The sequence below is a fragment of the Trachypithecus francoisi genome, unplaced genomic scaffold, assembly GCF_009764315.1.
Source record: "Trachypithecus francoisi isolate TF-2019V2 unplaced genomic scaffold, Tfra_2.0 Lachesis_group8, whole genome shotgun sequence".
Classification (NCBI taxonomy): Eukaryota; Metazoa; Chordata; class Mammalia; order Primates; family Cercopithecidae; genus Trachypithecus; species Trachypithecus francoisi.
This window is the reverse complement of record NW_022681473.1, coordinates 108,499,857-108,518,718: the sequence shown is the minus strand read 5'-3', so window position 1 is coordinate 108,518,718 and position 18,862 is coordinate 108,499,857. Positions and strand designations below refer to the sequence as shown.

General features: G+C 40.3%; 1 pseudogene; it reads right to left on the bottom strand.

Annotated features, from left to right (window-relative positions):
- Positions 1-607: 607 nt before the first annotated feature.
- On the bottom strand, positions 608-1,861 carry LOC117080085 (annotated as a pseudogene).
- Positions 1,862-18,862: the final 17,001 nt, after the last annotated feature.

Below are 18,862 nucleotides of genomic sequence, written 5' to 3'. Positions count from 1 at the left end.
TGCCCAGCTCTCCCTTCCGTTTTAAAGAGGAGATCATGGGCTTGGAGAACCCAAGTGACTTGGGCAAGACTGAACTGGCAAAGAGCAGAGTCGAAATTGGGCTGGAGGTCGCACTCCTCCATCTGTGACCTCAAACACTGCTCCAACCACCATCTCCAGGGTGGGGCTTGGGCCCGTGCGCCTGGCCTAGCTAGGCCGAGCAGTGATAGAACATGAAGGACGGGTGGACTCTTTCCTAGGGTGTTCGTATGACCAGCTCAGAGGATGGGCCCCACTGGCCAGTGGCCTGACACTGCTGTCCTGCTGGACATATGCACATAGCAGGCAATGCAGGCATTGCTTAGTCCTCGGCTTTTTTTTTTTTTTTTTTTTTTGGGATGGAGTCTCGCTCTGTCACCCAGGCTGGAGTGCAGTGGCCGGAGCTGAGCTCACTGCAAGCTCCGCCTCCTGGGTTTATGCCATTCTCCTGCCTCAGTCTCCTGAGTAGCTGGGACTACAGGTGCCCACCACCTCACCTGGCTAGTTTTTTTGTATTTTTTAGTAGAGATGGGGTTTCACCGTGTTAGCCAGGATGGTCTCGATCTCCTGGCCTCATGATCCGCCCGCCTCGGCCTCCCAAAGTGCTGGAATTACAGGCTTGAGCCACCACACCCGGTGGCTCTTAAACGTCTGGGCCAAATCCCAGCTGCAGCCAGTACTGCCTCTGTGGAGTCAGTGTCTTCCCCAGGATCTTGTCTACTTTACCACCTGCCCTGCGCCACAGGTTTGCTGAAGGCACTGATTTAGGCTGAGAGCTCATTATGAGGGACAAGCTAGGTGTTATGTGTTGGGTGAGGATAAAGTTACTAAGCTGTGCGTTGTGTGGGGGAGGTTGGCAACAAGAGCTGACATTCATTATGCCTGTGGCAGTGTGCCTGCTATAACCCCCACAGCCGCCCTATGAGATAGATGCCACCATTCCTTCAATTTTACAGATGAGAAAACTGAGGCAGAAAGTAAAGAAACTGGCCCAAGGTCACACAGTCAGAAGATGGCAGAGCCAGGATTTGAACCCAGGCCATCTGACTCCATAGCCTATGCTCACCACCATTGCCCCCGACAGCCTGCATAAAGGATAGGGCAGTTGGGTTCGACAGAAAGTAGGGTAATGGGGTCCGCGGAGGGACAGTTGGGGCAGGGAAGGGGGCTCCAGGTTCCGATGAGCAGTTGGGGCAGGCTGTGAGGAAAACCTGTGTGTTGGGGGCTTCTTGTGAGAGGCAGAGAGCCTGGGTCAGAGGGTTAGAGGTTGTGCCCTCTCCCCGAGAACAGAGCACTACCTGCGGGCAAGGTACCCCGGTGTGCCAAGAATGGGTTACAAGTGTGTGGTCAAGACAGAAATCTCCCCTCCCTCGCCCGACCCTCCAGAGGGTCCAGGGGCTCCCGGGGCATCTGTGGCCCCCATCCCCCAGCCCCGCTTCTGGCTGAGAGCAACCATCGCCTTACTTCACTGTGCCATGGGACAGCGTTGCTTCCTGCGAGCCGCGCTGTGAGAAAGCCAGGGAGCTCTGCCTGGGGGCAGCCCCGACTGCAGGTCGCCCAGTGCCCGCGTCCTCCCAGGCACAGGAGCTCGGCACTGCGGGCGCTACCTCCACAGCGGTGGCCGCCTCTGCCGCTCCTGGTGCCAGGCACAGGCAGCCCCTTTCCGCCTAGTGCTGCTCTGCTATTGGCAGTGGGGTTAGGCCTGACCGTCAGGGTGGGTTCTTCGTTCACCAAGCTCAGGGAATCCCCTGAGAAGCTCATTCAATCCATTCGGCACCCCGGCCCCTGCTGCCTTCCACAGGCTGCACGATCCTGGGCAGGGGACCCCCACGGATTCCAGATCCCTCACGAGGATGCTGGAAATAGTAATGCCCACCGCAGAGGGCACCTGCGAGCATTAAATGGGCTGGTCTGCGCATCCCGCAAGCCTTTGCTGAGTGCCTGCTCTGTGCCAGGCTGTGCTTGGTGTGGGGATGGGAAATGAACTAATAAACACAGTGCTCACGCTCAAAGAGGGGAAGTGGCCAAAGCCAGGGCCGGGGAAACGCACCCAGAGACAGAAACCGGGATATGCAATGAACAGAGCTCGGCACAAAGCCCAGCACCGAGCACGCCCCCCGCACACACTCCCTAGACCTCTCTTTAGAGCCAGAACGGCCTGGCCGGAAGGGGAATTTCACCACAGCCCTCTGCCGCCCGCAGGGAGCCGGAGGGCAGACGTAAAGCCCATGCTGGCGTTGGCCATGAAACAGGCCTTTATGGGGAGCGGAAGCAGTCATCAAAGCCGAGCGAGCCGGGGCAGGCCAGGGAACGCTGAGAGCCCGGGCGCCGCGCGCTTCCCACCGCCCCCAGGGCCCCGGTCGTCGCGCCTCCCGGCCTGGCCACACGGGGGGCGCGCTGTGGCTCTGCGCCTCGACCGCGCCCGGTCCACGCGCCTCTGGGGTAGCTCCCCATGTCCCACTCCGCGCCGCGACCGCGTACCTTCTGCGTCCCTCTCCCTGTCCCCTCCTCGCCCGCTCAGCGCCCCGACTGCGCCCCCTCGGCGCCCCCTTTGCCAGGTCTTTCGCTAGCATCCTGCCTGCATTCGCGGCGGAGAGAAGGAAGACATAGCTTGTGCAGCGCTTCATCTTGAGCGGGCTCCCTTGATGCGCTTCTTAGGCTAGGAGCGTGTGCGGATGCCGCTTGGCTGAGTCGCGGGGAATGACCGTCGCTTACGCAGGAGGCGCCCTCTACACGCTGGGCTCTGACGGTGCCGCGGCAGGGCCAGACTTTGCAGGGCTTTGGAGCGTCTCTCTCCAGGCCTGAGTCTCTCTCCTGAAGGGACTTAGGTTGGGCACGGTGTGAAGGAGGGAGGTGGTGGCGAGAGGGAATTTATGTTTGGAAAGATCCCTCTAGCTGCTGGGTGGCGGGTGACTTGGTGTGAGCTGGAGTTGCCCTACGGAGAGCAGTCAGGAGACTCCTGAGAAGTCCAGGAGGCGATGGTGAAACATGGTCGCACAAGTGCGAACTCCAATGCGTTACACATGTATGTGGGATTCCGGCGTCGGTCCAGCCCCTCCCTACTCCCTGAAGCCGCCCCCGGCCATCACTTGTTGGATTGCAGACCCTCTCCCTTCGCAGAGATCCCTTCCCCACCCCAGGGTGTTCCCGGCCTGAGGCTCCCACCAGATGTGCCACATCATGGGTAAGCTGTGACCATCACCAGTACCACTATGTCCACAGCCAATGTAGAGACGTCCAGTCGGGTGCCTGCCTGGACCCCACATCAGGCCCTCAAAAGGGAGTAGCCCCCGAAAGTGTGTATGTGGGGGCTGGGGTCGCCACAATCCGTAGTTCGTTCATTAATTTCAGACCCCGAAGCTTGCTTCTGTCTGTAGAATCAGAGGTAGTCTATCTTCGGGGAACTGATTCATGATAAACAAACTTCCAGGAGACTGAAAAAGAAAGCATAACGTCAATGTAGTATGTAATGTTCTCACAGAGCTGTTGTGAGACAACCTCACAAATATTTGGCAGACACACACATGTGCTAGAACGGTGCCTGTGCCAAGCATGTTAGCTGTGACTGTGATGAATGGAAAGAGTGTCCAGTATGCGGGTCTGCCAAATATGGTGCTTCTCTGGGATGCTGACTAGGTCTCCAGGCACCTCAGTGGGCTTGGATTCAGAACAAATGATGGTTCATCCATCCTTGTGAAGTGTCACCGGAAGTCATCAGGGAGGCTCCCTGAAGTTCCCTGTCCTCCAACAGAACATGCCTCCCTGGTGCCTAAAGTGTCCCTGTTCACTAGATATGCGGTAGGGCTCCCCCAGGAACTGCAGGATCGCATGGAAACATTCCCTCTCTTTTTCTGGCTTTCTGCCCGAAATCACTTTTTGATGACCACAGTCGTTCTCCAAACAGGGCTCAAACGCTCGGGCTTCTTATTTCCAGTTACGATCACAGACCAGTCCTGCCTCTCTGTGTACACCCTCGTCGCTGTGACTAAACTTGGACGTTTCCACATCTTTTCAGCTTCAAATTTACGGATAGTCTCTTGGGCCACCTCTATACCCTTCCTGTGTGGGTTTGGCCACCCAGTTTAACTCTCGGAGAATTACCCCGGAGGCTTCCCTCTGCCCCGGTTGCTGGCAATAACTGCTGTGCCTATGTGGCCAGGTTCACCATCCGCCATCCTCACCAGGCACTGATAACAACTGGGAGGACTCATATTTGTGAACTTTAGTTTACAAAGCACATATACTCTTCTGTTTGATCTTCAGAACAATATCATACTACTGTGAATTATCATTCAACTACACACATAAGAAACTGACGTTTAGAGTGATAATTAGAATTGTATCGGGTCTCCTAATGATTATGCAGCAGATTCAGGAAAAAACTCAACACTCATGGCCCAAGATCCTGTTTACAGTACCTCCCTCTGCCTTCCCAGTACAATTGGTAATCAACTGCCTGCTACGGCCAGGGTGCTACTGGTGGCATCACTATCCCTACCATGGGTCTTACCCAGCATCTGTGTGGCCAACAGCCACCATCATGCCCCATCAGTTGTACTGGCAACTGAAGAAAACGGCAAGTGCAGTTTGTGAATGGACAGTTAGTAAAGTGTTCACACTTCACACAAGATCCAGGGTAAATCTGTTTGAGGGGTGAGAAGAGAGAGGAAGATGGAGGCATTTCAAGATAGAAAAAATCAGAGGATCACCTTCCTCCATCAATCAACAATAGCAAGACTTGGATACTAAAGTTGATTATTAGCCACAAGACTTTAGGTCAGTCACGCTGGTTCTCTGGGCCTCAGTTTCCTACTGTGTAAAAGGGACAATAAAGTTCTGGCTTTCAGTAATGGCAGAATAGATTTGTTGTACTAACCCTTCCTCCTTCCTTCTCTTCTCCCTAAGCAGCCACCACCAGCAGATAACAATTATAAAATCTAGACAGAATATTTTTAAAAACCCATTTGTTTGAAGACATTGGAGAATGATTAAATGCAGGCAGAAACTGAAGGGATGTCCGCCCATGAAAAAATGAACTGCAAAGAATGAGACTTAGGAGTTTGCAGCCTTTTTCTGAGGGCATACCACATGGGCGGGTTCAGTGGCAGAAGCTGCCGACTTACTAGTTTGAGGTATCAGGCAGAGCAATCAAAAAATTGGGAATGGTGAAAGGGAGGGAACTGCAGAGGGCGTGAACCCTGAAATCTAATGTAAAATCTGCTCAAATCCTTGGTTGATTGCTAAGCTATTAAACTAAACTGTCAAGCATGAGGGAGACCCCAGGTAGCTTGGCAAAAAAGCAGCAGCTAGAAGCTGAAGGAACTGAGCAGAGGTTTCAAATGTTGCTCACCACAGGAGAGGCAGAGTTTGGAGTCTGAGTCTAGAAAAGTTAACTAACAGCAGCATTAGAAATTACTCTTCTAGCTAAAAGCAGAACTATCATTTGACCCAGCAATTCCATTACTGAGTATATACCCAGGGGAATATAAATCATTCTACCGTAAAGACACATGCACACGAATGTTAATTGCAGCACTATTCACAAGAGCACAGACATGGCATCAACCTAAATGCCCATCAGTGACAGATTGGACAAAGAAAATGTGGTACATATACACCATGGAATACTATACAGTCATAAAAAATAACAAGATCATGTCTTTTGTGGGAACATGGATGGAGTGGAAGGCTATTTTCCTTCGCAAACTAATGCAGGAACAGGAAACCAAATACTGTATGTTCTGACTTCTAAGTGGGAACTAAATGATGAGAATTTATTAACACAAAGAAGGAAAGAACAGACTCTGGGGTCTACCTGGGAGGAAGGGTGGGAAGAGGAAGAGGATCAGAAAAGATAACTAACTATTGGGCACTGGGCTTAATACCTGGGTTATGAAATAATATGTGCAACAAACCCCCATGACACGTGTTTACCTATGTAACAAATCTTCACATGTACCTAAAATAAAAGTTAAAAAAAGAAAAAATTACCTTCAAAGAAATATGACAGAATCTGGAGTCTCTAGTACATATCATTCATAATGTCCAGTATCTAATCAGAACTCATAGACAAGCAAAGAAACAGAACATGGCCCATATTCAACTAAAAAGCATTCAATTGACCCCAACCCTGAGATGATCCAGCTGTTGCAATTAGCAAAGATTTTAAAGCAGCTCTTATAAATATTTGAGAATGTAAAAAAAATGGATTATTAATGAACAGATGGTGAATATCAGCAGAAAAATAAATCCTATAATAAAAGAACCAAATGGAAATTCTAGAGTCAAAAATGACCGCACAAAAAAATAAAAAATGTACTTGATGGGTTTAACATCAGATTGGAGGTGGCAGGAAAAAGAGTTAGTGAACTTGTAGATAAACCAATAAAAATAATCCTATCTCAAGGACAAACAAAAAGATTTTAAAGAAAAATGAAGAGCACTTCAAAGGTCTGTGGGATATCAAGCAGTCTAAGATGAATGTCACTGGAGTTAAAGAAGGAAAGGAGGAGAAAGAGAAGGAGTAAGACAAATGTTTAAAGAAATAATGACCCAAACTTCATAAATTAGGTGAAGGACATTAATTTAGCAATTAAAGAAACTCGGTGAACCCCAGGCAAGGTAAATACATAGAAAACCATACCTAGGCACCTGATGTTCAAGCTGCTGACATCCAAAGATAAAGATAATGCATTGAAAGCATCCAGAGAAGAACGATGTTACAGATCATGACCAGCTTCTCAAAACAGTGGAGCAGCATCTTTAAAATGCTGAAAGGAAAAAGCAAAACAAAACCCTGCCAAGCCAGAATTCTATATTCAGCAAAATGTTTTTAAACATGAAGACAAAGTAAATACATTTTAAGATAAAAATGAAGAGAATTCATTAGAAGCACAACTACACTACAAAAAATGTTAAAGGAAGTTTTTCAGGCTGAAGGGAAATGGCACCAGATGGTAGCTCAGATTTGCCGGAAAAATAAAGTCCATCAGACATGATAAATATGTGGGTAAATATAAAAGATGACACACATATCGTATTTTCTTATCGTAAATCTTTAAAAGACATATGGCTGTTTAAAGAAAAAATTGTAACACTGTAGCAAGGGGTTTATAACCTATGTAAGTTAATATATATGAAAAAAGCAGAGCAAAGTATGGGGGTAAATTTAAGTGGAATTGTTCCTGCTGCAAGATTCCTACATTTTATGTAAAGTTCAATATTAACTGTAAGTACATTGTGGTAAGTTAAGATGCATGTTATAATACCTGGGACAATCCCTAAAATGCAAAGAAAAATAGATAAGAAAGGTAATAGAGGAATCCAATAAAATAGTTAGAAATACTTGATTAATTTCTTTTCTTTTCTTTTTTCTTTTTCTTTTCTTTTTTTTTTCCAGACAGAGTCTCGCTCTGTCACCCAGGCTGGAGTGCAGTGGCATGATCTTGGCTCACTGCAACCTCCCCCTCATGGGTTCAAGCAATTCTCTGCCACAGCCTCCTGAGTAGCTGGGATTACAAGCGCCCACCACCACACCCAGCTAATTTTTTTGTATTTTTAGTAGAGACGGAGTTTCACCATCTTGGCCAGGCTGGTCTTGAAATCCTGCCCTCATGATCCACCCGCCTTGGCCTCCCAAAGTGCTGGGATTACAGGCATAAGCCACCGCGCTCAGCTGATTAATTTCAAATAAGTCAGGAAAGGAAGAACAAATAAATGATAGAACATGTGAAATAAATAGAAAACAAATAGGAGATGACAGAGCTAAACTCAAATTTATTTATATTACATCAAATATGATTTGACAAATTATTGATAAAATGATGAATTAAACACTTTAATTAAAAGGAGTAGACTACCAAAATGGACAAAGAAGCAGGACCTAGGTATATGTTGACTGTACGAGATGCATGTTAAATACGAAAAACACAAACAGGTTGAAAGTAAAAGGATGAATAAAGATATACCATTCATGATGGTTAGTTTTATGTGTCAACTTGGCTTGGCTATAGTATATGGTTATTCAATTAAACACTCATCTAGGTGTTAGTGTGAAGGTTATGGTGTAGATATGATTAACATCTATAATCAGTTGACTTAAAGTAAAGGATATTATCCTTAATAATCTGAGTAGGTTTCATCCAATCAGTTGAAAGACCTTAAGAGCAAAATTGAGATTTCCCAAAGAAAGAAATTCTGCCTGTAGACTGACTATAGCCTCAGCTCCTGCTAGAGAGTTTCCAGCCTGCCAGCCTACCCTACTGTACAGATCTCAGACTTGCCAGCCCCTTCAGTCACATCAGCCAATTCCTTGAAATTCTCTGTCTGTGAACACACACACACACACACACACACACACACACAAGCACACACACCCCTATGTATCTACAGAAATATAAATATCCAGTAGGTTCTGTTTCTCTGGTAGAACACTGACGGATGATACACTATTCAAATAGAACTCATCAAAAAGATAGAGTTACTAAATTAATATCAGACAGACTGAATTTCAAGACAAAGAGTATTACCAGAAATTAGAGGGATATTTCATAATGATAAAAGGATAAATATATTAAGGAAGCATAATACTTAGAAATATGTACTAAAATCTAATAATAATTAGTCATAATTATTACAATCTGTACTAAATCTAATTGCTTCAAAATGAAGCAAAAACTGATAGAACAAAATCAATAGAAAAATTTACAATTATAGTTGCAGATTTTATCTGCAACTCAGATATTGATAGCATAATTAGACAAAAATTCAGTTAGAATACAGAATATTTGAATGACACTATTGACTTCCTTGACTAAAATGACATTTATAGAATACTATACATAATAACTGCTGAATACACAGTTTCCTTACAAGTGTCCATGGAATAGTCACCAAAATGGATCATACGCTGGGTAAAATAACAAGTCTCAATAAATTTCAAAAGCTTGAAATATTATAAAGTGTTTTCTAACAAAGATGGAATTAAATTTAAAATTAATAAGATTTTTAGAAATTAAATAAAATTTTGGTATGATGTATTTTCATTTAGTTCAAAATATTTTAAAATTTCCCTTTTTTATTCTTGAGTTATTTGAAGCTGTATTATTTAATTTCAAAGTGAATCCAACAATATATAAAAGGGTTATATATCTGACTAAATTAGCTTTATCCATTTTATATTTGTAAATCAGTTATTATAATTAATCTCTTCTACAGAATAAGTGAGAAAATTCATATTATTATTTCAATAAATGCCCAAAAAGCATTTGACAAAACTCCAATCATTCATGATAAAAACTCTCAGAAAGCTAGAAAAGTGACTTTCTTAATCTGACAAAGGGCATCTATGAAAAACCTACAGCTAAAATCATTTTTACTGGTGAAAAACTGAACACTTTCCCCATAGATCAGGAAAAAGACCAGGATGTCTACTTTCACTACTTGCATTTAACAATATACTGGAGATCATGGCCACTGCAATAAGGCAAGACAAATAAAGACATAAATACAGAAAGTCAAGTAAAATAGTATGTATTCACAAATGACTTGATAGTTTATGTGGCTAAAAACCTTATTAGGACAAATAAGTGAATTTAGTAAGGTTGGAAAAATAATTCGAAAAGGAAAAATTCCAATTACAATACCATTATAAATAACAAAATAGTTAAACGTTCTTAACAGAAAGTATGCAAGAACTGTGTACTGTAAATTACAAGACATTGCCAAGTGAAATTAAAGAAGACTTAAATAAATGGAGGGATAAGCCATATTTATGAGCGAGAAGATGTAATGTTTGCCAAATTAATCTAAAGAGTTAATGTAGTTCCAATCATAATCCTAGAAGGCTTTGCTGATAGCATTTTACAGGCTTATTGTGAAAATATATAGAAGTACAAAGGACCCAAGGTATCCTCAAAAATAAACAAAACAAAGCTGAAGGATTTATGCTAGATTACTTTAAAACTTATAAAACTACAGCAATCCAGACAGTGTTGTATTGACATATATAGACAAGTGAATCAGTGAAACACAACAGAAATTCTAGAAATGGGCTTGCTGTTTCATAGTTAATCAATTTTGGACAGAGGTGCTAAAGCAATTCTATAGAGAAAAGAACATCTTTCAACAAACGGTGCTTAAAAAATTGGACATCTGGCCGGGCGCGGTGGCTCAAGCCTGTAATCCCAGCACTTTGGGAGGCCGAGACGGGCGGATCACGAGGTCAGGAGATCGAGACCATCCTGGCTAACACGGTGAAACCCCATCTCTACTAAAAAAATACAAAAAAATTAGCCGGGCGAGATGGCGGGCGCCTGTAGTCCCAGCTACTCGGGAGGCTGAGGCGAGAGAATGGCGTAAACCCGGAGGCGGAGCTTGCAGTGAGCTGAGATCCGGCCACTGCACTCCAGCCCGGGCGACAGAGCGAGACTCCGTCTCAACAAAAAAAAAAAAAAAAAAAAAAATTGGACATCTTTATTCTGAAGAAAATAAACCTTGACCCTTGAATCTTATGCCATATATCAAAAAATTAATTAGAATTGGATCATAGATCTAAATACAGCAGCTTAAAATATATTTTTTAAAAGTAAGCATAGAATAATATTTTTAAGACTCAAAGGTAGGCAAAGATGTCTTGAACGGAACCCAGAAATCAATAGTCATTAAAGAAAAAAATAATATATTAGACTTCATTAAAATAAAACAAAATTTTTTGCTTATCAAGAAGCATTTCTGCTTTCAGCATGATAGGGTAAAGCAGCTAGATTTACCTTGCCACTTTAAACAACTAGAAAACTGGACAAAATATGTGAAAAAATGTTTTACAGACATTAAATAATAGTCAGTGCAGGGCTGTGATCCTTAAGAGAAGGGGAACAAATGAAGAGAGCCCTACAATTGCTTTGGCTTATTGCCTGGAGGCAGTTTCCAGGTCACAGAGCAAGGGGAGAGAAGCAAAATAGGCCTGGTAGTCTCACTGAATTGAGGAGAAACTTGCAGCTCAGGGAAGCTAAGGTGCTTGAACTTGCAGGGCAGAGTACCAAAGAGGAGAAAGGTTCACAGAAGCAGACAGAGGTCTGAGATCTTCATAGGTGTCCCCTGAGTCTGTGACTGGCTACTTGGATTTATAATCTGTGAGAGTGAATGACCCAAAGCTGAAGAATCACCAAAGAATGGGCAGAATTGTATAGTGGTGAAGTCTGGGTTTTTAGTATACCCGTCACCCAAATAGCATATAATGTACCCAATAGGTAGTTTTTCATCCCTCATCCCCCTTCCACCCTCCTGCCTTCTGAGTCACTGATGTCCATTTAACCAAAAACTACTTATAACCCTAAAGTTCTTGACATAATAATAATTAAAAAACAGTGGGCAGAACAGTTTCTAGAGCTGATGTGGAACTTAGAATTTGTGTTCCTACCAGCCAGAGTTGAGAGATCGTATAATACATGGGACATTAGATAGAATGTTAGAAGGGTATTGGCTTAGTACTAGGTTAAATTAATTCTAGTCTAAAGGCTGCAATGGGCCCACTTTAATTACAAAGCTTAATCATAAGGTTTGCAAGGATCCAACTTAACTTATGCACCAGAATAAAGTCCAGTACTACTTTAAAAAATACAAAAACGTCCAGCACCCAGTGATATAAATTTGAGAATGCCCAACATTTAATTAAAATTTCTAGACACAAAAATAATGAGGGAATATGACCCATAGTCAGGAGATAAATCAACCAATCAAAAACAGATATAATAAAATTAGCAAACAAGAATGTTAAAAAAGTTATTATAAATATGATTCATAAGTTAGAGAAGGTAGAGGAATGCATGAACTTAATGAGAGAGAAATGAGTACTAAAAAGACTCAAATGGAACTTCTAGAAATGAAAGTATCTGAAATAAAAAATACAGTGGATGGGATTAGTGGAATATCAGACATTGCAAGAAAAAAGGATTAATGAACTTGAAGATTGAGCAATATAAATTATACAAAATAAAACACATAGAGAAAAATTCTGAGTTAAAAAATGAACTTCAATGACCTGTGGAGCAATGTAATTGGAGTTATAAGGGGATGATGGGAGGGGGGGAAAATAGAAAAAAATTATTTCAAAAATTTATTACTCAAATGTTCCCAAATCCAATAAAAAGTATAAATCCACAGATCTAAAAAGTTCAATGAACCCAAGTAGAATAAAAATAAAGACAATGACATCAAGATATATTATAATGAAATATCTGAAAATCAATGATAAAGAAAAAAATCTCAAAAGTAGGCAGAGGAAAAAAGACATCATGTACAGAGCACAAAGATAAGAATGGTAATAGAGTTCTCATTAAAAAAAAAAAAAAGAAAAAGACAGCCAGAAGATAAAGGTGTGACATCTTTAAAGTATTGCAAGAAGGATAGCCAAAAAAAAAAAAAAAAAACAACCCCTGTGTCCTAGAATTCTATAGCAAGTCAAATATCTTTCATAAATGAAGATAAAACAAAGGCCTTTCAGACAAACAGAAACTGCGAAAATTCACTGCCAGTAGAATTGCACTACAAAATATATATATATATATATATATATATATATATACTTAAAGGAAGGTCTCAGACAGAAGAAAGATAACACCATCTGAGAATCTGACTCTACCCAAAGGAGTGAAGGACACTGGAAATGATTGAAAGATATATAGGTAAATATAAAAATTTTTCCTTACTCAAAAGTTTAAAAAATTAATTGAATATTTGAAACAACAATAACAGTGTAGTATTTGGCTTTGTAACAGATGTAGAAGTAAAATTCTATGACAACAATATTGCAAAGGATGAGAGGGAAACATAAATTGGCCTGTATATTGTTATAAAGCTTTTATACCAGGAGTTGGTCGATTATGGCGCATAAGTTAAATCCAGCTATCCACCTGTTATTTGATAGCCCATGACCTAAGAATGGTTTTTACATTTTTAAATGGTTGAGAAAAAAACCAAAAGATAAATAATATTTTGTGACATGTGAAAATTATATGAAATTCAAATTTCAGTGTTTGTAAACATTTTATTGGAATACAGATCATTCATTTATGGATAAGCTTTTGCTTCAATGGTGGAGTTGAGTAGTTTCAACAGAGACTGTATGACCCAAAAAGTGTGAGATATTTAATGTCTGACACTTTATGAAAAAAGTTTAGTGACCCCTGTTTTAAAATATGTGAAATGGTAAAGATTATTTGAAGGAAGATGTGGTAAGCTAAAGGTATACATTGTAAAGTCTAGAGCAATCACTAAAAATAAAATAAAGAGAAACAGCTGATATACCACAAATGGAGATAAAAAGGAATCATAAAAAGTCCTTACTTACTTCCAAATAAGGCAGAAAAGAGGGACAAAAGGAGCACAAAACAAATTGAGCTAATAACAAATAGCAAGAAGGTAGGTTTTTACCCAGGAATACTGATAATTACATTAAGTGTAAATGGTCTAAACACTTTAATTAAATGGCAGAGATTGTCATATTGGACTAAAAAAATGCAGCTACAATGTTATTTATAGGAAATTCAATGTAATTGTAAACATATAAATAGATTAAAATTAAAATGATGGAAAAAATATGCCATGCAAACACTAATGAAAAGATATTTGGGAGACTATATAAATATTGATCAAAGTAGACTTTGAATATTACAAAGAACAAAGAAATATTTCCTAATTAAAAAGAGGTAAAATAATCAATAGGACAAAAATCTGAAATGTTTATGCATTTAATAACAGAGCTTGAAACTATATGAAGCAAAAACTGATCTGAAAAGAGAAATAGATATGTTCACAATTGTCGTTGAAGGTTTTAACACTCTTCTCTCAGTAACTGATAAAACTAGTCAAAAGACTATCAGTTAGGGCATAAAATATTTGAACGACAACATCAAATAACTTCACCTAATTGACATTTTACAGAGTACTGTATCCAACAAAGCAGAACATACATTCTTTTCAATTGTACAAGTAAGATCTACCAAGATAGACAATATTCTGGAACAGGTCTCAAGATTTAAAAAGTGTGAAATCATAGAAAATATGTTCTCTGACACCAGTGAAATAAAAGCAGACATCAATAAGCAAAATATATCTAGAAAATCTCCCAAATATTTGGAAATTGGATGGCAGATTTCTAAATAAACCAAATCAAAAGGATAATTAGAAAATGTTTTGAACTGAATAAAAAAGCATACAGCGCGCTCTCTCTTCTGCCACCATGTAAGACACGCCTTGCTTCCCCTTCAACTTTTGCCGTGATTGTAAGTTTCCTGAGGCCTCATCAGCCATGTGGAACTCTTTGGGTTGCAGTTCATACTCCTGTGCAAATGTTTCATTGGCTAAAATTGCCACTGCAGCACCATCTAGGTAAGACTAAGAGGAAGTGGAAATAATTCTCCACACTCAGTACCACCTTGATCATATGATTTCAGGCTAGGAGTTCCTTCTATGTGAGAAGAAAGGCCAATATGCTTACTGGTCAGTGAATTATCTTTTTTGTGATACCTACAGTTGTAAATCACACATACTTCCCACTTGAGGACTGAACCTCTATTAAGAACTTAAGTGTTGTCAGTCACTACTTGGCATCTAAGAGTCCAAAAAGTTGTTATTGCAAAGAATCACCAATTTGCCTATGGAGATGCATAAGGCATCTTCTGGGGACTTCTAAGGAGTGAGTCCAAAAGGTGATTCCTATTCTAGTACAAAAATATTCTACATAGATGAAAAAAGCATGCAAATAATATATCAAAGTTTCTTGGATGTAGCTAAATCAATGCTTAGATAGAAACATACAGTATTATATACTTTTATTAGAAAAATATGTTCTAAAATCAATCATCTGAGCTACTGCCAAAAGAAACCAGACAAGAAAGAGAAAATTAAATCCAATTAAACCCTATGAAGGAAATAAAAAGATGAAAACAGAAATCAATGAAATATTAAAAAATGAGAGAAAAAGAAAAATCCATGAACGATTAAATGTATCATTTGGAAAGTATTTAAATTGCTTCCTATTAACCAAGTAGGTGAGAGAGAAATTCCCATCCTAGGGTTCCGGGGATAACACAACGCCTGACACCAGATGAAACTGACAACAGTTTGTTAGTTACATATACTCACAGCCAGCGGGAGGACACCACATCTCATGCAGGGATGTTGCACTTGGGAACAGAGCTGGACAATCACATGGGGGTTGTACTTGTGAGCAGAGAACAACCAGAAGCCATGGGTGGTGTTGTAGCACTAAGAGAATGGGGTGCCCCATGGTTCCTGCAGGAGGCTGTGATTGGCTTGTTTAACTGCACCTCGTTCTCTTTATTAACAGATTTGGCTAGGGGATAGGAGCAGAGTGGAATGAAGAACTTGGGGCTAGGCTAGATGAGGCCCTCCTCTTTTCATCAGATGTCAAGGTAGCACATAATATTAACCTTAATTTTAGTTCTTACACCACAGAAAAGATCAATACAATTGATAAAACTCTAACCTGACTGATCAAGAAAAAAAGAGAGAAGACACAAATTACCAATATCAGGAATGAAAGCAAGGATGTCACTACAGATCTTACAAATGTTGAAAAAAGCCTATGGAGATATTATAAACAACTACACGCCAATAAATTCAACGACTTAGATGATAAAATGGACATAATCTTTGAAACACAAACTACAAAGGTCATTCAATAAGAAATAACTTGAGTACCTTATATCTGTTAAAAGAATTACATTCGTAGTTTTAAAAAAGTGAAACTTTTTCATAAAGAAAACTCCAGGATCAAGTGGTTTCACTAGTGCATTCTACCCCCAGGTGTATTGGTAACTGTTTTACACCTGGCACTCTAGAAAAAACAACAACCTGTTTTGTAGCATCTGCCAGTTTCCATAGTGTAAATATTCCCGCTATGGTCAATTTCTTGCTACCAATGTGATGTCATTCATCATGGAGATAAAAAGATGTGCACATAAATATATATGCACAAATATATATAAAGATAATGCCACATAAATGAAATAGTCATAAATACCCTAATGGCATTGATATTAATAAAATGTAGCAAAAATATTTAAGATATGATGAATATTCATTCCATATGTATTACTTTTGTTTTTAACATAATTTAATTTTTAATACTGGCTGTATTTAACAACTGGCTTACAAAATTTCTGAGAATTTGGAAGTACATTGTCATGAGCCAGTACAAGTCATTTCTGGGATGCTAAACATTTAAAAAAAATATCAATTCTACAAAAACTATTGCAGAAAAGAGAAGGGGAGAAAACATTTCTAAACAGAATTTTAGCAGAAAAAAAATCAGTAATATATAAAAAGAATAATAAAGTATGACCAAATGGAAAGAGTTTGAGGGCAGCTAGAGAGAAAGGTTGGGTTATCTACAAAGGGAAGCCCATCAGACTAACAGTGGATCTCTCTGCAGAAACCCTACAAGCCAGAAGAGAGTGGGGGCCAATATTCAACACTCTTAAAGAAAAGAATTTTCAACCCAGGATTTCATATCCAGCCAAACTAAGCTTCATAAGTGAAGGAGAAATAAAATCCTTTACAGACAAGCAAATGCTGAGAGATTTTGTCACCACCAGGCCTGCCTTACAAGAGCTCCTGGAGGAAACCCTAAATATGGAAAGGAAAAACTGGTACCAGCCACTGCAAAAACATACCAAATTGTAAAGACCATCGACAGTGTGAAGAAACTGCATCAACTAACAGGCAAAATAGCCAGCTAGCATCATAATGACAGGATCAAATTCACACATAACAACATTAACCTTAAATGTAAACAGGCTAAATGGCCCAATTTAAAGACACAGACTGGCAAATTGGATAAAGAGTCAAGACCCAATGGTGTGCTGTATTCAGGAGACCCATCTTGTATGCAAAGACACACAAAGACTCAAAATAAAGGGATGAAGGAATATTTGCCAAGTAAATAGAAAGCAAAAAAAGCAGGGGTTGCAATCCTAGTCTCTGATAAAACAGACTTTAAGCCAAAAAAGATCAAAAGAGACAAAGAAGGGCATTACATAATGGTAAAGGGATCAATGCAACAAGAAGAGCTAACTATCCTAAATATATATGCACCTAATACAGGAGCATCCAGCTTCATAAAGCAAGTTCCTGGAGACCTACAAAGAGACTTAGACTCCCACCTAGTAATAATGGGAGACTTTAACACCACACTGTCAATATTAGACAGATTAACCAGACAGAAAATTAACAAGGATATTCAGGACTTGAACTCAGCTCTGGACCAAGTGGACCTAATAGATATCTACAGAACTCTCCACCCCAAATCAACAGAATAAACATTCTTCTTAGCACCATGTCACATTTATTCTAAAATTGACCACATAATTGGAAGTAAAACACTTCTCAGCAAATGCAAAAGAACAGAAATCATAACAAACAGTCTCTCAGACCACAGTGCAATTAAATTAGAACTCAGGATTGAGAAACTCACTCAAAACCGCACAACTACATGGAAATTGAACAACCTGCTCCTGAATGACTACTGTGTAAACAATGAAATTAAGGCAGAAATAAATAAGTTCTTTGAAACAAATGAGAACAAAGACACAATGTACCAGCATCTCTGGGACACAGCTAAAGCAGAATTTAGGAGGAAATTTATAGCACTAAATGCCCACAGAAGAAAACAGGAAAGATCTAAACTTGACACCCTAACAACGCAATTAAAAGAACTAGAGAAGGAAGAGCAAGCAAATTCAAAAGCTAGCAGAAGACAAGAAAACTAAGCTCAGAGCATAACTGAAGGAGATAGAGACACAAAAAACCCTACAAAAAATCAATGAATCTAGGAACTTGTTATTTGAAAAGATTAACAAAATAGGTAGACCACTAGCCAGACTAATAAAGAAGAAAAGAGAGAAGAATCAAATAGACACAATAAAAAAGATAAAGGGGATATAACCACTGATCCCACAGAAATACAAACTTACCATCAGAGAATACTATAATCACCTCTATGCAAATAAACTAGAAAATCTAGAAGAAATGGATACATTCCTGGACATATACACCCTCCTAAGGGGGAAGAAGTCCAATCCCTGAATAGATCAATAACAAGTTCTGAAGTTGAGGCAGTAATGAATAGCCTACCAACCAAAAGAAGCCCAGAACCAGATGCATTCACAGCTGAATTCTACTAGAGGTGCAAAGAGGAGCTGGTACCATTCCTTCTGAAACTATTCCAAACAACAGAAAAAGAAGAACCCCTCCCTAACTTAATCTATGAGGCCAGTATCATCCTGATGCCAAAACCTGGCACAGACACAACAAAAAAAGAAAACTTCAGGCCAATATCCCTGATGAACATTGATGCAAAATCCTCAATAAAATACTGGCAAACCAAATCCAGCAGCACATCAAAAAGCTTATCCACCATGATCAAGTCAGCTTCTTCCCTGGGGTGCAAGACTGGTTCAACATATGCAAATCAACAAACGTAATCCATCATATAAACAGAACCAATGACAAAACCACATGATTATCTCAATAGATGCAGAAAAGGCCTTTGATAAAATGCAACACCGCTTCATGCTAAAAACGATCAATAAACTAGATAATGATGGAACATATCTCAAAATAATAAGAGTTATTTAAGACAAATCCACAGCCAATATCATACTGAATGGGCAAAAGCTGGAAGCATTCCCTTTGAAAACTGGCACAAGACAAGGATGCCCTTTCTCACCACTTCTATTCAGCATAGTATTGGAAGTTCTGGCCAGGGCAATCAGGCAAGAGGAAGAAATAAAGGGTATTCAAATAGGAAGAGAGGAAGTCA